At 36.5% G+C, this 16,235-nt stretch overlaps 1 protein-coding gene across 2 annotated transcripts in view; it reads left to right on the top strand.

Annotated features, from left to right (window-relative positions):
• Positions 1 to 2,387: 2,387 nt before the first annotated feature.
• Positions 2,388 to 16,235, top strand: part of LOC132133683 (protein inscuteable homolog) — a 101,544-nt gene continuing 87,696 nt past the window's right edge. The window contains exon 1 of one of the 2 annotated variants that reach the window (XM_059546598.1): positions 2,388 to 2,888. The gene's annotated coding sequence lies outside the window, so the exon portion shown is untranslated. The remainder of the gene's footprint in view (positions 2,889 to 16,235) is intronic. The other variant, XM_059546597.1, reaches the window with a different exon arrangement.

The raw sequence follows: 16,235 nt of genomic DNA, 5'->3' as shown, positions 1-16,235 counted from the left end.
TTCCTTATGTATTGACAGAGTGTCTAAAATACAGAGACATCTAGATTTTTATACAAAATAAATCAGATTCATAAAGACATTGAGTGTTTATTCTCCATCTTTGTGAGGACTGAATAAATCCAGACTGTTCAAGACTTAAGGACAGCTGTACATATGTGCCTTCTTGCTTGTGTAGGTTGTGATAATGAATGGGAAATACAATAGATATTAATTTTGTGATTGTTAGGAACTTCTGAGAAGATTAAATGCATTGTGGATTCATCCAGTGGATTCAAAAGGTTGCTCACTCAGCTTTCTAAACAAACAGGTGAGACCTGCTGAACGGGGCACATACAAAGAACCCCACAGGACTCACAAACATGACTTCATTCAGCATCCTCTCTCTAATTGAAGCTCATGGTATCGTTTCACATCTGCACGGTCTGTTGTAAACCTGTAGCAGGTGAAGATAAGGGCCATTAACATCAGGAAATGACAAGACAAAACAAAACTATTGAGTGAACTCCAAAAAGCCTTGGACTTGATATAATCCTGTTACAATAGAGCTTGTTACAGCTTTGCTGACATTATAGGTTTAAAATGCATTAGCTAAACCATCAAATACCTTCAATCATTCATCAAGTCCTGTCAGTTTAGACCTTTTCTGACCTGTCCAGTTCATTCATTCAGACTTGAGAAAGTGTTGTACCATCATAGTCCAACAGATGGCAGAATGAGTCTCATTTTAAAAGCCTACTTTGAAAAATAGATTTTACTTTAAAATGATTGGATTTGAGGGTTGTTTAAAAATAGATATGAAGCTGTTGATGTCATGCAGCTAGTTGAAACAAACCCTATAAGTTAAGCAACACTTAGTGACAGACGTATTACTAACGGTGTTCCTAACTTCAGGGGTTTGTTTAAACTGCTCTCTATAGCATGCTTCTTTCTTCAAACTGTGTCTGTGGGGTTTTTCACCAACAGGTGAAAACACAGCAGATGAGGATCATTCATGTCTGCAACACAAACACTGGAGGAGGATGCACTAGTTTAATATTTTAAACTATTCATATCCTCTTTAGAAAGAACTGTTTTAAAAGCATAAATAAATAATCTTGTCATTTGACCATGTTTCGAGTGTCTCTTCTTCGGTGATACTAAATCAGAATCACAAAAATAATCTTTCACTTTTCTGATGTTATAACAAACACCAATTCAACTTTCACCAGTAGTTGATGCAACGTTAAAACAGTTCTTAAAGCTGATATAATATCTGTAAATTCAGTGGTCAAATGCTGCCACCTAAGATAGCAGTAGGCTATATTGGAAAGGACCATTTAAGAAATGAAAAAGAGGAATTGGGGGAATCAAAAAATGATGAACAATTGCTATTGTGTGAATAATATGTAATCATGTAATCAATAAAAAAGTAACTGTGAGTATTTAAAAAATATATATTTTTAAAGTACTTAATTTTTGGAATGTGATGTAATCCAGATTATATGTAATCAATTACTTCCAGCTATGTCTGTAATTATACATTGAGGTACTTCATCAGTTTGTCCACTTAAACAAAACATTTATATATATAAAAAAATAAGGAATTTCCTGCACACATACTGTTGTAGAAGAAAGATATGCACTTCTGGTGTGCTTGTGGTTAATGGCAATTTACTGGAAGTTGGTGTTATTTGAGCACATTATATAACCCAAAATTATTGCCATTATTTCAAAGAAATTATTTTTTTCACTAGTTGTTTTTGTGGTCTCCATGCAATCCATTTGGATGAACTCAGCTGTGGAGGCTCTTGCGGTATCCACATGGAAAGTTTGCATGGAAGATCGTGGCAGGCTTGAAATCAGGGATTGTTTCTTTCTTTCTTCTTCTTTTCAGGGTTTTGTAACATTCTTAGTTCTAAGCAAGCCACTGAAGAGAGCACTCTTAATAGTGAGCAGCTGTTTGTCATTTAGTCATTGCAGATGAAAATAAATCGTAACAGTGTGAGCAAGGATCTCCTTCTTTATAAACACACAGAGAGTCACTAGTCTTTTTTCAGTCAGCCATAAAAGTGCAAAAGGTTCATTTGTCTTCCCTATTTCATTCTTCTTCTTTTTTAATCTATATTTCAGCATCAAAGTCTGCATGCACATCTAAATGTGCTTTTGATGCAGTCCAATGAAATGGACTATGCGTTCCTCAGCTTGTTTTCATAGGCGTTTTTTTTTTTCCATGGCTGATTTTTTCCACAGAGTAGCTTAGGCGAAATCAGATACCCTGAAAGTTTAATGGTAAAAGTCTAGGAATAACTGAGCCCAGACAGCTCCTCCCAAAATCTCGCCTCTTCTAAGATATTTAAAAAAACAGTCATATTGTCACATAAGAAAAAGAAAAAAGTTTTCTTTCCCATCGCAGCAGCAGCTCTGGCTCTCCTAACTGTTTTCCCCAGCGTCTGTTACCTCTCTCGTTCCTCCCCTATTCCACATCTGGATTCCAGGCCCACATTTATTTATGGGACTTGAGTTGTTTTTAAGGAGTTTAAAGTTCTTGACCATGTACCGTTGGCAGCTGGGCTGGATCCGATGAAGTCTACAATTACATTTTACCATACCCGGTCACTCTGCAATTACATGTTTGACCGCAGAATGTCTTGAAAAGCACAACCCTGCCGCTCATATGGCAGACAGAAATAGACGGGTTTCGTGTCTGGTTGGACTTTTGCCCGGCAGAAACTATGCTGCTTGACTGACGAGGAGATGTGGGCTCAGCTCATTTCAGGCTACAGCCGTGTCTAGCAAGTTCCAGATCCACAGTGAACATCGCACAGTGGAGACTCTCAAAACCAAATGTGCTGTCTTACTGAATGAAACGCACAAACTTTGAGAAACTGATGAACTGATGAACTGCCCTGGTAAGTGTTGCTTCTTTTTCATGCACTTAGTTTACAGAAGTTTTTCTCCTCGACCCCCTGAACTCAGTGTGTGTGGGACAGTTTATGGGAGAGCATCATCAGCATGCAGGCAGCTGAGAAAATACTCCAGTCTGATATTTGACCAGTGTGGCAGATCTGTATTCCTGTGCAATATTTAAAATGTCTCATGTCTGGTCACGGGACCTTTAAACCTAGGTTCATTAATATAGTGACCTGTCCACTTGTATTTTTTCATTAGTCACACCATTATTGTGCTCGACAAATTCTGACTGCTGCTGTGGAGCTGATGGGTGTTTATGGCAGCATCACACATGTGGAGAATCTAGCGCTAATAGCAGAGCTGGAGGAGCAGAACTGTTTAATGAGCATCTAGAGATGAGAGAGGAGACTCAAGCGTCTCCACTGACTCAAACAAATGCAAACGTGGATTTAATGGCTCAGGGATACTGTTACTCCCCTCAATCCACACAGAAAGACTCTTTGTTTTATGAGAGTCAGGCCTCAAGTCAAACTCACCCATGCAGGCTTGTAGTCAGCATTTTTCTCCAAACCAAAAGTGGAGGTTTACAGCTTGCAAAATGTCTTCATAAGCAGTTTTAAAGTAGCCGGTCTGAATATTGTGGGTGGTGGAGGAGTGCCAAGAGTTCACCATCAGTTTCATGCAGGATAGCCTAGTCTACATTTATATCTGCAAATGCTGTTTGAGCTTCTGTTTTGTACTGTCTCCGAAATTCAGTCTGGCCTTCCAACAGTCAGTCCAGAAAGCAGGATTACCCTAACCCTAACCCTTCATTTAGAGTAAGCTGTTAAGAACACATGTAAAGTGTATGTTCGTAACAATAGCGGCTCTGTAGAAGTTATGTACCAGGGTACATTTACTTCAGGTAAACGCTGCTCAGCTTCAGAGGTATTGATGCACATGTGCACTTTTGATGAGGCTCCAAATCACTTGACACCACAGATTACACATGATAATGTAATTATAAAAACATTATACAATTCCAAAGTTTCTGTATTTCTTTATTGTAATTTTTTTTCAGCAGGAAATGTTCTGTATTTTATATTCTCAAGATGTCAGACTCCAGAAGAGGAAAACTGACCATGCATTTTTTTCTTTTTTTCTTTTACAAAATAGCAAACGTGTAGAGCTATAAATGGCAGCATGACTTCTTTAGGCTATTGCTAGCATAAATGGCAGAAAGTTCACATCAAACATAAAGATTATGATATACAACTAAGCACACATAAAATCACAGTTTGTTACATTCATTTATAATATTATATACATTATTGATAATATACCATTGTTAAATGTTGCTTCACTCTAATCTCCTTGTGTGGGTTGAAATCAGTCCTTTCTATTTATTTATGTGGCCAGACATTTTCCAGCTGTTGAACTAACCGCAGAGTAAAGCTGCAGCTGTTGAGTGAAGGTGTGTCTGCCTCCACAGCTTTACCTTCTTTAAAAGCACTGTTCGGAAATATAGTTATTTAACAAGAAAATACAAAATACCTGAATGAACTGTCCCTTGTGAAAAAAGTACACTTTAGCATTCTTTTAAAAAGAGTGCTTATTAAAGAAATAGGCTACTTTTAAGGTGCTATATAAGATTTTTTACAGCAGATTTTTTTTGTTTGTTTGTTTTTATCAGACAGTTGTCAGGAACCCTCTGCGTGGCTCTCATATAATACATGTAAATGTATTATAGTTTAAATCTATATTAAAAATAATTAGTTGAACTACTGTATATAATTTATAATTACTTCTTTTGCTTTTTAAATATTGGTAAAGTCTATTATCAAATACACTTTACCAGTTTATTATTATCATTATTACACTACAGCTAAAATCAAGCACTACGTGTGCATTAACATCTTAGTCAACACATCAAAATAAGTGCAGGCTACTTCTTAAAAGCATAACACAACATTTAATAAAGTTCATCTCCAAAAAATAAATTGGTGAAAAGGTCCCCCCCCCCCCCCCCCCTCAGGCCATCCAAGATGCAGATGAGTTTGTTTGTGGCTGCATGTATATTGACAAATACAAAATAATCAGATATAAAAAAATCACTTTTAAAAGATTACGAGACATAATCATGAAGGGTGCAAGATTTGTTGACCAGGGATAAGAACTGTTGAGAAACACTGCTTTAGCTAACATTGACATCTGCCCATTCTAGCTCTTTTCTTTTTTCAAGGATTGAGTGGAAAACCCGAAATCAACACACAATAGTGTGTCTAAAACAGGAAGGTACAGCTGTTGGGCTCATTTCTGTTTTATACTCCATGTGCTGGTTGTTTGCTATTCTCTTTGTCTAAGGGAGATGTGACAACACAGCAGTCAAAGGCGGCTGATTTTATAACAGGTCGCTTGCGTGTGTTTGCCTTCATCCTCATTGCAGGAATGTCAAGTGACTGACAGAATGTTTCAGTTTCCTTCTGTGTTTCCTCCCACTTTTCATCGGTTCTCATACTTATAATTGGGCCTTGTATGTTTTGTTTGCATTGTATTATAAATGATATTTTCATCCTTGTGGTTTTTTTTTCTAAAAATTGTATGCTTCTGTACAAATTCATACGAAATCCCCACTTCATGGAATAGTTAAATTTTCTCATGAGATTGCGTTGGATAATAATAATAATCATAATAACACCCATGTGAAGTACTTGATTATAATTTTAACTTTAGTTTGTTATTTTATATCACATTTAAAGTTAATGTATTTTAAATGTACTAAATTGCAAATTTGTGATTACAAATGTATAATTAGAAATATATTTAAAAACATGACAAGCTATATTTTAATTTAATTCTAAATACTTCTCATGACTTTCGGCAATACAAAGACAAAATAAATATTTATGAAATTAATTTACATACAAGGTCGTAGTTAACAAAAGCACTCTAACATCCAACAAATTATATTTAATTTAAATGTTAAATATAATGAATTTTTAGGTGGTATATACGCTTAACGTCATCTGACCAAACTGAAAAACTGGAAAGTGTTAACAGCGGCATGAACTAATGGGAATATAATATAATATAATATAATATAATATAATATAATATAATATAATATAATATAATATAATATAATATAATATAATATAATATAATATAATATAATATAATATAATATAATATAATATAATATAATATAATATAATATAATATAATATAATATAATATAATAACAAATATTTTTTTTATCAATCATTGGACACCAATTTGGAACATTTTAGCATCACAACAATTATTAAATGATTAATATGTTTTGATTTTAAATGTAGCCAGAAAATTAATCAGAAAGAAACAACAAAACTTGTCGAGAAGTATTAACCCAACTCCAACCACTGAGAGCCATAGAAGTATAGCCTACACACACACACACACACACACACACACACACACACACACACTTATAAGCACATCACATTCTATGACTCATTCATCCATGCTTCCGTTTCCACGCCAATGTTCCCATAATTCCTACCCACTAAAAGCTGCACGGATATATTCGCTTTCCCCATAGGCCCGTCTATGTAAACGATTTAGAAAATGTTCAGTCGATTCACTTTTTATATCATTGCCATGATATGTATTCTCATATTATCCAGCCCTAACATGCAGCAATGCTTTAAACACGCTTGACAAGCTTGTTGATAAAAACAAAAGAAAAAAAAAGTTTTATTAATTTACTATAAAAACTGATTGGCTTGCACTATTGATCCTCCTGTCAGTGCTCTTTTCTTCTTTCATGTTAACTGAAGGCTAATCTGAATGATGCATTATTTTAACTTTAATCATCAAGTACAGCTGACCATGACATCCTCACCTTCTCTCCTTCCAGTCGCTCACTCAGAGCTGAATGGAGCTGTATAGCAGCAGATAACGTGAGGAATGTTGGGTTCAGAGGAGACTGTCTGAACTAGATGATGCACCAAATCAGCACCCTGATAAAGAGGGTGACTGGCACAAAGGATTTTATGTGTTTTGAAAATACATAAGTACTAATCTTAAAAGTATTTAAATACAAATTACATTAGAGCTTTAAGATACAATATGCAATCTAGCATTTTGTATTTCAAATACATATTTTAAATACATGTGTCTGAAATACTGCCCATCCCTGCACACACACATGCTGTTCTCATCCCTAGTTGAAGAGGCCGTTTGTCTTGGGATATTACACTGCTAGAATGCATATAACCCTGTATGAAGGACGTCCCAAAGGTAGTCTTCAGATCTGCTGTAGTTATTCTCTGCACTAATCAGTCAGTTTCAAGGAGTCTGTAATTGTGACCTTTGACTTTACATACCTCCTCAAACAAGAGAGTCTTTTAGAGATACAGACCTAGGCACATTATGAAATATCAACTCAAGTCATTTAAGATAAACAAAGAGATCCAAAGATGACAAATTTAGAAAATAAATAAATAAACAGGGCATTCAGAAAATCCTCAATAATATAAATACATTAAGAAATAATATAGTACTAGTTACTATAATACAGTAATATAGAGCACCAAAACAACACATTTCCCAAATGCATAATTTCACATAAAAATAAATAAATAAATATCTAAAAATAACATTTGAACATTTTCCGAACTGTCTGATTTTCTTTTTTCATGTCATCAGTGAACCCACTAACATGCAAAACACACTCTGTGGGGGAAAAAAACGACTTCTATATTCTGGACTTAAAGTGCATTTTCTCAAGAGATTCTTCCAGTCTGGCTCCTTTATTATGTTTTGAGGTCCACATCCACAAGGTCCACAACTCTAAACTGACCACATGTTACAGATCTCCTTCCAGGTTGAGCAGTCATTCACTGGCATAGTACTTTAAGAAATTGATTGGTCTATGTATAATTAGAAATGAACATTATAATGAAATGGTATTATGTATGGCGTTTGTGTGATTTTGGAATGAAAGATGTTGCTTTTTCTTTCCCAGACACACATATCAATAGAGAGGGGTAGCAGTGATGATTACAGAGCACATGGACAGCATGTGCATTTGAGAGTCTAGTTGCATTTCATTCATTATTAAGAGGCTCAAGGTGTTTAGCTGCATGCATCCCATCTGTTGGAAGTCTCACAGTTTCATAGGACACGAATGTCTCCGTAACTTTGCAAAGATGTTCCCTGAGTTCAGGAAGACATTAGCTGTGACCCTCTATTCAGCTCTTTACAGAAATCATCTGCCATCATCTGTGCCTTTGGATGATAGCAGCTTTTAAATTGGTTTATAAAAAGGTAAGGTGCACTTTTTTTTGTCTTTCTGTATGTGTTCTTTTAAGCGTCCCCCATTTTTAAGCGAAAATGAGGAACACGTTTGACACTTTGTATTTGAAATGGCAAAGGAATGTTGTACAGACAGTAGTGTGGTTTATAAGACAGAGGATGTCATGTAGATGCCAGGTAAAGTTATGTACTGACGACTAGTATTATCTGAATTTTGTCTTCTCAAACTCGTACTATAGAGGGAGGGTCTCTTTAAACAGTAACCTGAGCTGATTGAGTAATCTAACTCAACTCGGATCTCTCTTCAGTGTCCACTGACATTATGGCAGCAGCTGTTAATAATTTCATAGAAGATGCGCTTAATCTTGACTAAATCTACTTTTGTATTAGTGTGAGAGAGTTAATCACCTTGACAATGTGAGAAACCTGCAGTACCTGAACATCAGCATGGACGGTTCATGCAGAAAAATATTTTTAGTATAACAGATGAAAATGTACTTTCAAATGTTGCAAAATTCATCAGTTATGAAGCTCTACAGACGCCAACAGTGTTATTATTCAGTTCAATTTAATCCAGTGTTGATTCATTTTAGTTCAATAACAGCATCAGTTAAGAAATGACTTCAAAAATAGCTTTACAGAATACAATAATGTCTTTTTTCAGCTAAGGTTGGTTCAACATTGATTAATTTCAGTTGATTCAGTTCAATAAAAGTGCAATGTTTATCAGTTAATAAATTAGTTATGTAAGGAGCAGAACAAAATTAAAGTCTTTACTCAATGATCTTCATCTCCAACCTCTGAAGTGACTGTAACCACTAAACTTTAGTTATAATAGTTATCTCAATACTTATTCATAACCAAATGTGAAATGTGTGTTTTGAGTGACATATTCATTTAAACGAGATGCGAGCTTTACAGAGTGGGAATAAATTTTTAGCTATTAAAGAAACTTCATATTTTATTCTGTACCTCACCTCATCCCAACCAGACCATTGTATACCCCCAGAGAGCACCTTGAATGCAATAATCACTACTTTGGACTACTTTGGTACTTATTATTACACTTGTCTGCCTGTTACATTTATCTTGAAACTATATACTTTTAGGTAAATGGTTAGGGTTAGGATGAGTGATAGCAGAGGGTTTAATGGCTCAAAAACATCTGTATATTTGTATCTTGTAACTAACGTTTTTTGTTATGTAAAGTAGTTATATTTAGGTTTGAGGATAGTATTAAGGGAACTAAAGTTTCAACGTATAAATATAAGTTTGATATAACACTTGACTTGATACATACTTGTTCATATTTTTATTCATAAAAACTGTAATACTGCACACAGTTTAGATAATGTTAGCATGTCCATATTGTGTACATATTGATCTGCTCTTATCATCTGATCGTGGGTGTATCTCTCTATTAGTTTTATTGGATCTTAGTGCTGCGTTTGACACAATTGACCACAACATTATTTTGCATAGACTTGAACACTTTGTTGGCATTAATGGAAGTGCATTAAAGCATGGTTTAAATCGTACTTATATGACCGCCATCAGTTCGTAGCAGGGAATGAAGATGTATCATATCGATCACAAGTGCAGTATGGAGTACCTCAAGGCTCAGTACTAGGGCCGCTACTCTTCACACTTTATATGTTACCCTTGGGAGATATCATCAGGAAACATGGTGTTAGCTTTCACTGTTATACTCAGCTCTATATTTCTTCGAGGCCTGGTGAAACACACCAATTTGAAAAACTAATGGAATGCATAGTCGATATAAAAAACTGGATGACGAGTAATTTCTTACTGCTAAATTCTGAAAAAACAGAGATGTTAATTATAGGACCTAAAAACTCTGCTTGTAATAACCTAGAACACTGTTTAAGATTGATGGTTGCTCTGTCAATTCTTCGTCATCAGTTAGGAACCTAGGTGTGCTATTTGATCGCAATCTTTCCTTAGAAAGCCACGTTTCTAGCATTTGTAAAACTGCATTTTTCCATCTCAAAAATATATCTAAATTACGGTCTATGCTCTCAATGTCAAATTCAGAAATGTTAATCCATGCATTTATAAACTCAAGGTTAGATTATTGTAATGCTTTATTGGGTGGTTGTTCTGCACGCTTAGTAAACAAACTACAGCTAGTCCAAAATGCAGCAGCAAGAGTTCTTACTAGAACCAGGAAGTATGACCATATTAGCCCGGTCCTGTCAACACTGCACTGGCTCCCTATCAAACATCGTATAGATTTTAAAATATTGCTTATTACTTATAAAGCCCTGAATGGTTTAGCACCTCAGTATTTGAATGAGCTCCTGTTACATTATAATCCTCCACGTCCGCTACGTTCTCAAAACTCAGGCAATTTGATAATACCTAGAATATCAAAATCAACTGCGGGCGGCAGATCCTTTTCCTATTTGCAGCCTGGAATTGAACTACTGGTTTCGTCTGGTCAGAGGAGAACTGGCCCCCCAACTGAGCCTGGTTTCTCCCAAGGTTTTTTTCTCCATTCTGTCACCGATGGAGTTTCGGTTCCTTGCCGCTGTCGCCTCTGGCTTGCTTAGTTGGGGACACTTAATCTACAGCGATATCATTGACTTGATTGCAAATAAATGCACAGACACTATTTAACTGAACAGAGATGACATCACTGAATTCAATGATGAACTGCCTTTAACTATCATTTTGCATTATTGACACACTGTTTTCCTAATGAATGTTGTTCAGTTGCTTTGACGCAATGTATTTTGTTTAAAGCGCTATATAAATAAAGGTGACTTGACTTGACTTGTGTCTATCCATATGTTTTTGTACCTGTAAATGTTATGTACCTGAGATCAGGCTGGTCCAGTCAGTCATGTCTCATTGGCTGAATATGTCACATCATTGAGGTCTACTGAAGCACGTCCTCTCACTGAGAGCTGATTAACTTTCCTGCTCTCCACACGCTTCAGAGCCTCTCAGCCGTATGAGAGCTTCTCATCCACAGCTTCTTCAGAAGCATCATCTCATGCAGCTCTACAATTATTCTGCTTCACCTTCCACCTGTTTGAAAGCCATCTTTGTTGAGTTTTCATTATTTGCTTTTTTTGTCCTGTTGTTGACAATTGAGGACATGTACTCATGAGCAAATAATACTGAGGTAGTGTTTAGTTGATGGGCCGACAATAATTTGTAATGATGGATGCAGTGATTATGTAACTGAGTCGTCACTTGCACTCTGTGAAGCATTTGCCTGAGAATATTTTATTATGACTGTTAGTTTTTGAAATCAGTGACTCATTTCCATTTGGCCATTCCATTCATTCATTTTGCATACAATAAGTCCTGGGTAGTTTGTTATACCACAGTTGCCACAGACACACACACACACACACACACATTTGTGTATTTTCACATTCTACCTCATGCTACTGTTTAAGCATCCTGATTAGAAACACCTCAAGTTGCCATTACTAGTTTTTCTTTTTCTTTTTTTTCAATCACTCAAAAAGAACTTATGTGATATTCAGAGGGAATCCACCAGCTTTTGATGTAATGATGGCAGAGATGGTATTGAGACAGGTTCTTTTTTCTGGGTTCACAGATTTGAGTTTTAATGAATAGGCTGAGTTTAGAAAAACTCTTTCACCTCTGGGTATCACTTTTAGACAGGTGAGTAAAGCACACAGCAGTGAAATATCTTTGGTAAGTAACTAAGTATCACGTTGTTCAGTGCTGTTAGACCAGATAAGTTTGTAATGCACATCTTTAAAGCTCTTTACAAACCAACATGTCAAAAGGTAGATAATACAAATGAAAATTTTAATTTAACCTTTTTTTTCTACTGATTTCATTTAAATTCTTACTATTCACTTTTTCAAAAAGTTTAGGAGGGTTAAAATAAATAACAGAAAACCTTGTTTGCAATGAATGCATGATTTTGTTACTATTTGTTTAAAACATCTAATTCTTGCTGTTTTTCTGAGATGATAATAAGATGATATCATCATTGAATTTGTATGGCTACTATAAAATAGTCTAAAATTATTTAGGGGGTGGGGGGGCTTAAAGGGTTAGTTCAATCAAAATTATGTCATTAATGACTCACCCTCATGTCGTTCCAAACCTGTAAGACCTCTGTTCATCTTCTGAACACAGTTTAAGATATTTAAGATCTAGTCCGAGAGCTTTCTGTCCCTCCATTGAAGCTGTGTGTACGGTCTACTGTCCATGTCCAGAAAGGTCAGAAAAACATCATCAAAGTAGTCCATGTGACATCAGAGGGTCAGTTAGAATATTTTGAAGCATCGAAAATACATTTTGGTCCAAAAATAACAAAAACTACGACTTTATTCAGCCTTGTCTTCTCTTCCGTGTCTTTTGTGAGAGAGTTCAAAACAAAGCAGTTTGTGATATCCGGTTTGTGAACGAATCATTCGATGTAACCAGATCTTTTTGAAGCAGTTCACCAAATCGAACTGAATCGTTTGAAACGGTTTGTGTCTCCAATACGCATTAATCCACAAATGACTTAAGCTGTTAACTTTTTTAATGTGGCTGACACTCCCTCTGAGTTCAAACAAACCAATATCCCGGAGTAATTCATTTACTCAAACAGTACACTGACTGAACTGCTGAGAAGAGAGAACTGAAGATAACGATAACGAGCCAGATAACGAATGAAAGATTGACTCTTTCTCGAGTCAAGAACCTATTCTTTCAGACGCGTCCGATTCGAGAACCGAGGAGCTGATGATACTGCGCATGTGTGATTCAGCGTGAAGCAGACTGACACACAGAGCGTCTGAACCGAACTGATTCTTTTGGTGATTGATTCTGAACTGATTCTGTGCTAATGTTATGAGCGCGGGTAAACCGAAGGCTTGAATCAAGGGCAATCATCACAAGTGACATCATTACGTCGAGCGCAAAAGAACCGGTGAACCGTTTTCTTAAACCGGTCTATTGAATTGATCTGTCCGAAAGAACTACTGGTGATCCGAAAACCGATGCAACCGGTTCTTGACTCGTGAATGAGTCTTTTGTTCGTTATCTGGCTCGGCTCGGTGTTCATCTTCAGTTCTCTCTTCACAGCAGTTCATCCAGTGTACTGTTTGAGTAAATGCATTACTCCGGGATATTTGTTTGTTTAATTAACACATTAAAAAAAGTTAACAGCTTAAGTCATTTGTGGATTAATGCTTATTGGAGATGCAAACCGTTTCAAATGATTAAGTTCGATTTGGTGAACTGGTTCAAGAAGATCCGGTTATATCGAATGATTCGTTCGCAAACCGGATATCATACAATGCAGTGAACGCGCTCACAACAGACCCTGAAGAGAAGACAATGCTGAATAAAGTCGTAGTTTCTGCTTTTTTTGGACCAAAATGTATTTTCGATGCTTCAAAATATTCTAACTGACCCTCTGATGTCACATCTACTTTGATGATGTTTTTCTTACCTTTCTGGACATGGACAGTAGACCGTACACACAGCTTCAATGGAGGGACTGAGAGCTCTCGGACTAAACCTAAAATATCTTAAACTGTGTTCCGAAGATGAACGGAGGTCTCACTGGTTTGGAACGACATGAGGGTGAGTCATTAATTACATAATTTAGATTTTTGGGTGAACTAACCCTTTAACCAGACTGCTTTAGTATTTACAGAAATGCACAGCTTTCATCAGATATATCCTGTTTGATAATAAACAATTGACATGAACACCTTATTTCACTTACTTTCTCTCTTTTTTCTTTTCTTTTTTCTTTTTCTTTTTTAATTCCGTAACATGTACAGCTATAGGTACATTCAAAATAATGCCCAAATCCCACTATTACATTAGTCACCACAATATCAAATCACTTGATTCCAGTGAAATTGGCCCTTATAGTGAAATGGTGAGATCATTTTCAATGGCACTTGACATGTCACTTAAGTGAATGCTAATGGTCATTGACATGCTTGAATTATCTACGTCAATTTATATGTTAATGTTGTAGGTGGTTTTAATGACAGCTCTTGGAAAAAGGACAAGACAGAGGGAGAGTTTCAATGGAAACATTAAAACTGACAATGCAGTTTGAAGTAGAACTTTTTTGATCTTGTCCTGCATACAGAATGTACAGTCACCCAGTAGTGTGAAACACAGCAAAATCTCGACAACACACACAAAAAAAGTGCAACACAACAGAAACAAGTCATAAGACAATGGAAACAAACCACCACACAACAAAATTAGCAAAACACACCGGAAAACAAACCATAACACAACGAAATTGGAACAGCACAACAGAAAGTGTCCTGTGTTTGCAAACAAATTGGCCTATATTTTGTGACTTTTTGAAGCGTGAGCTCCTCTTTAATAAATATGGTGCTTCGTCTTATTAAGCGCTAGTGTTGAGTGAGCCAAGGGATTAAATGTAGGGTCTAATGATCTAAAGAAATCCAAATTTTGATTTAAATATATTTTTATGAACCTTTGAAGTTTGTATGGGGCAATATATTACAGTATATAAACCCATAACACAGTGCTGTTGAAAATAAGTGTTTCAAGTGTTATTCACATAAAGTGCAAATAGCAAGCTTTGTTGACATATAGGCTATTTAGAGTTATTATGCCCACAAGTGTCTGGTTGGGCCACACAAAATTGAACATGGCGTGCAGTTTTAGTGGTTAAGTGAGTAAAGCACATAGAAGCAGCTTTTTTATGTGATGCAAATTCGACCCAAATTCGAATACGCTGTTTGCAGGATTCGCTCTTCTACCTTTTCCATCCAGTTCAGAAAAGCATTTACTTTTAATTAAGAAAATATTCAAAAAGTGGAAATGATATTCATAATGAGTGTTTAATAATTAAGTATATTGGGGTTATGACTAGGTGTAAGGAGGGCAGCATCCATTTAATATTTTTTTATAAATGTAATCTTTTACACTCTATGTTACAGTTGCATTCTGTTAATGTATAACAAAGCTGAGGTGCAAATACAAGTAGTATTTGCCACTTTTTCTAATTTTAAATAGTATCTAACAACTATTTACACTTTTTGGAAAGAAAAAAGTGTAAATAAATATATTGCTAATTTTACTTAGTGTAAACATTATATTGATAAGAAAAACTTCTGTTGTCAATTAGTTTAAACAGTATCTAAAATTATTTATATATTTACTTACACTGAGTCCAATAGCTGCTGCCTTCTATAAAGGCATACAACTAACATGGAAGCTTTATACTAGTGGTAATGGAGTAACGAAACCCAAATTTTTAATGTTTTCTGTACACATACCATGCCAATGCTTTAATGGACTCTTGAACTATGCACATACTATTGCTGCTATTTCACAACGCTGTTTCTCATGTGAAAGTGACGTGACATTCAGCCAAGTATGGTGACCCATACTTAGAATTCGTGCTCTGCATTTAACCAATCCAAAGTGCACACACACAGAGCAGTGAACAAACACACTGTGAACACACACCCGGAGCAGTGGGCAGCCATTTATGCTGCGGCACCCGGGGAGCAGTTGGGGGTTCGATGCCTTGCTCAAGGGCACCTAAGTCGTGTAATTGCCAGCCCGAGATTCGAACCCACAACCCTAGGATAAGGAGTCCAACTCTCTAACCACTAGGCCACGACAATGTACAGTAAATTTAAAACAAAGTTTTAAAGCTAAAATTTGGGCTTTGTATGTCTAAGAGCAAGGCGAAAACCAAGCATTTAAAGGGCGAACCCGGATCACGTTTCAGGTTGTGCGTGGTCTGTGCGCGGTCTCTTTGAGGAGGGAGCCTTCGCCAGCGTTCCCTGTGGTGCTGGCCCCGCTTCTGCTGAGGCAAAATTGGCAGCTGCACTCATGGGGTTCGCAAGTGGATATGGCAGAGGCAATGAAGACGGGCGAGTCCCTATCTCCTTCCACTTCGGCCAGATCCAGCGCCCATCCCTGGGTTCGGAAGCACGCTCTGCGGTTTCTTCCCCCCAGGGAGAGGGATCGACACTCTGCTGCTCTTCCTCCGAGGAGGTCGATGTGGAGTCAGTCGACAGGGATTCGCCACCCCACTTGCCACAGTATGAGGAGGT

This window comes from Carassius carassius, chromosome 50 (assembly GCF_963082965.1).
Source record: "Carassius carassius chromosome 50, fCarCar2.1, whole genome shotgun sequence".
In the NCBI taxonomy this organism is placed as follows: Eukaryota; Metazoa; Chordata; class Actinopteri; order Cypriniformes; family Cyprinidae; genus Carassius; species Carassius carassius.
The sequence above is the reverse complement of the archived record's forward strand: the minus strand, read 5'-3'. Positions and strand labels throughout refer to the sequence as shown.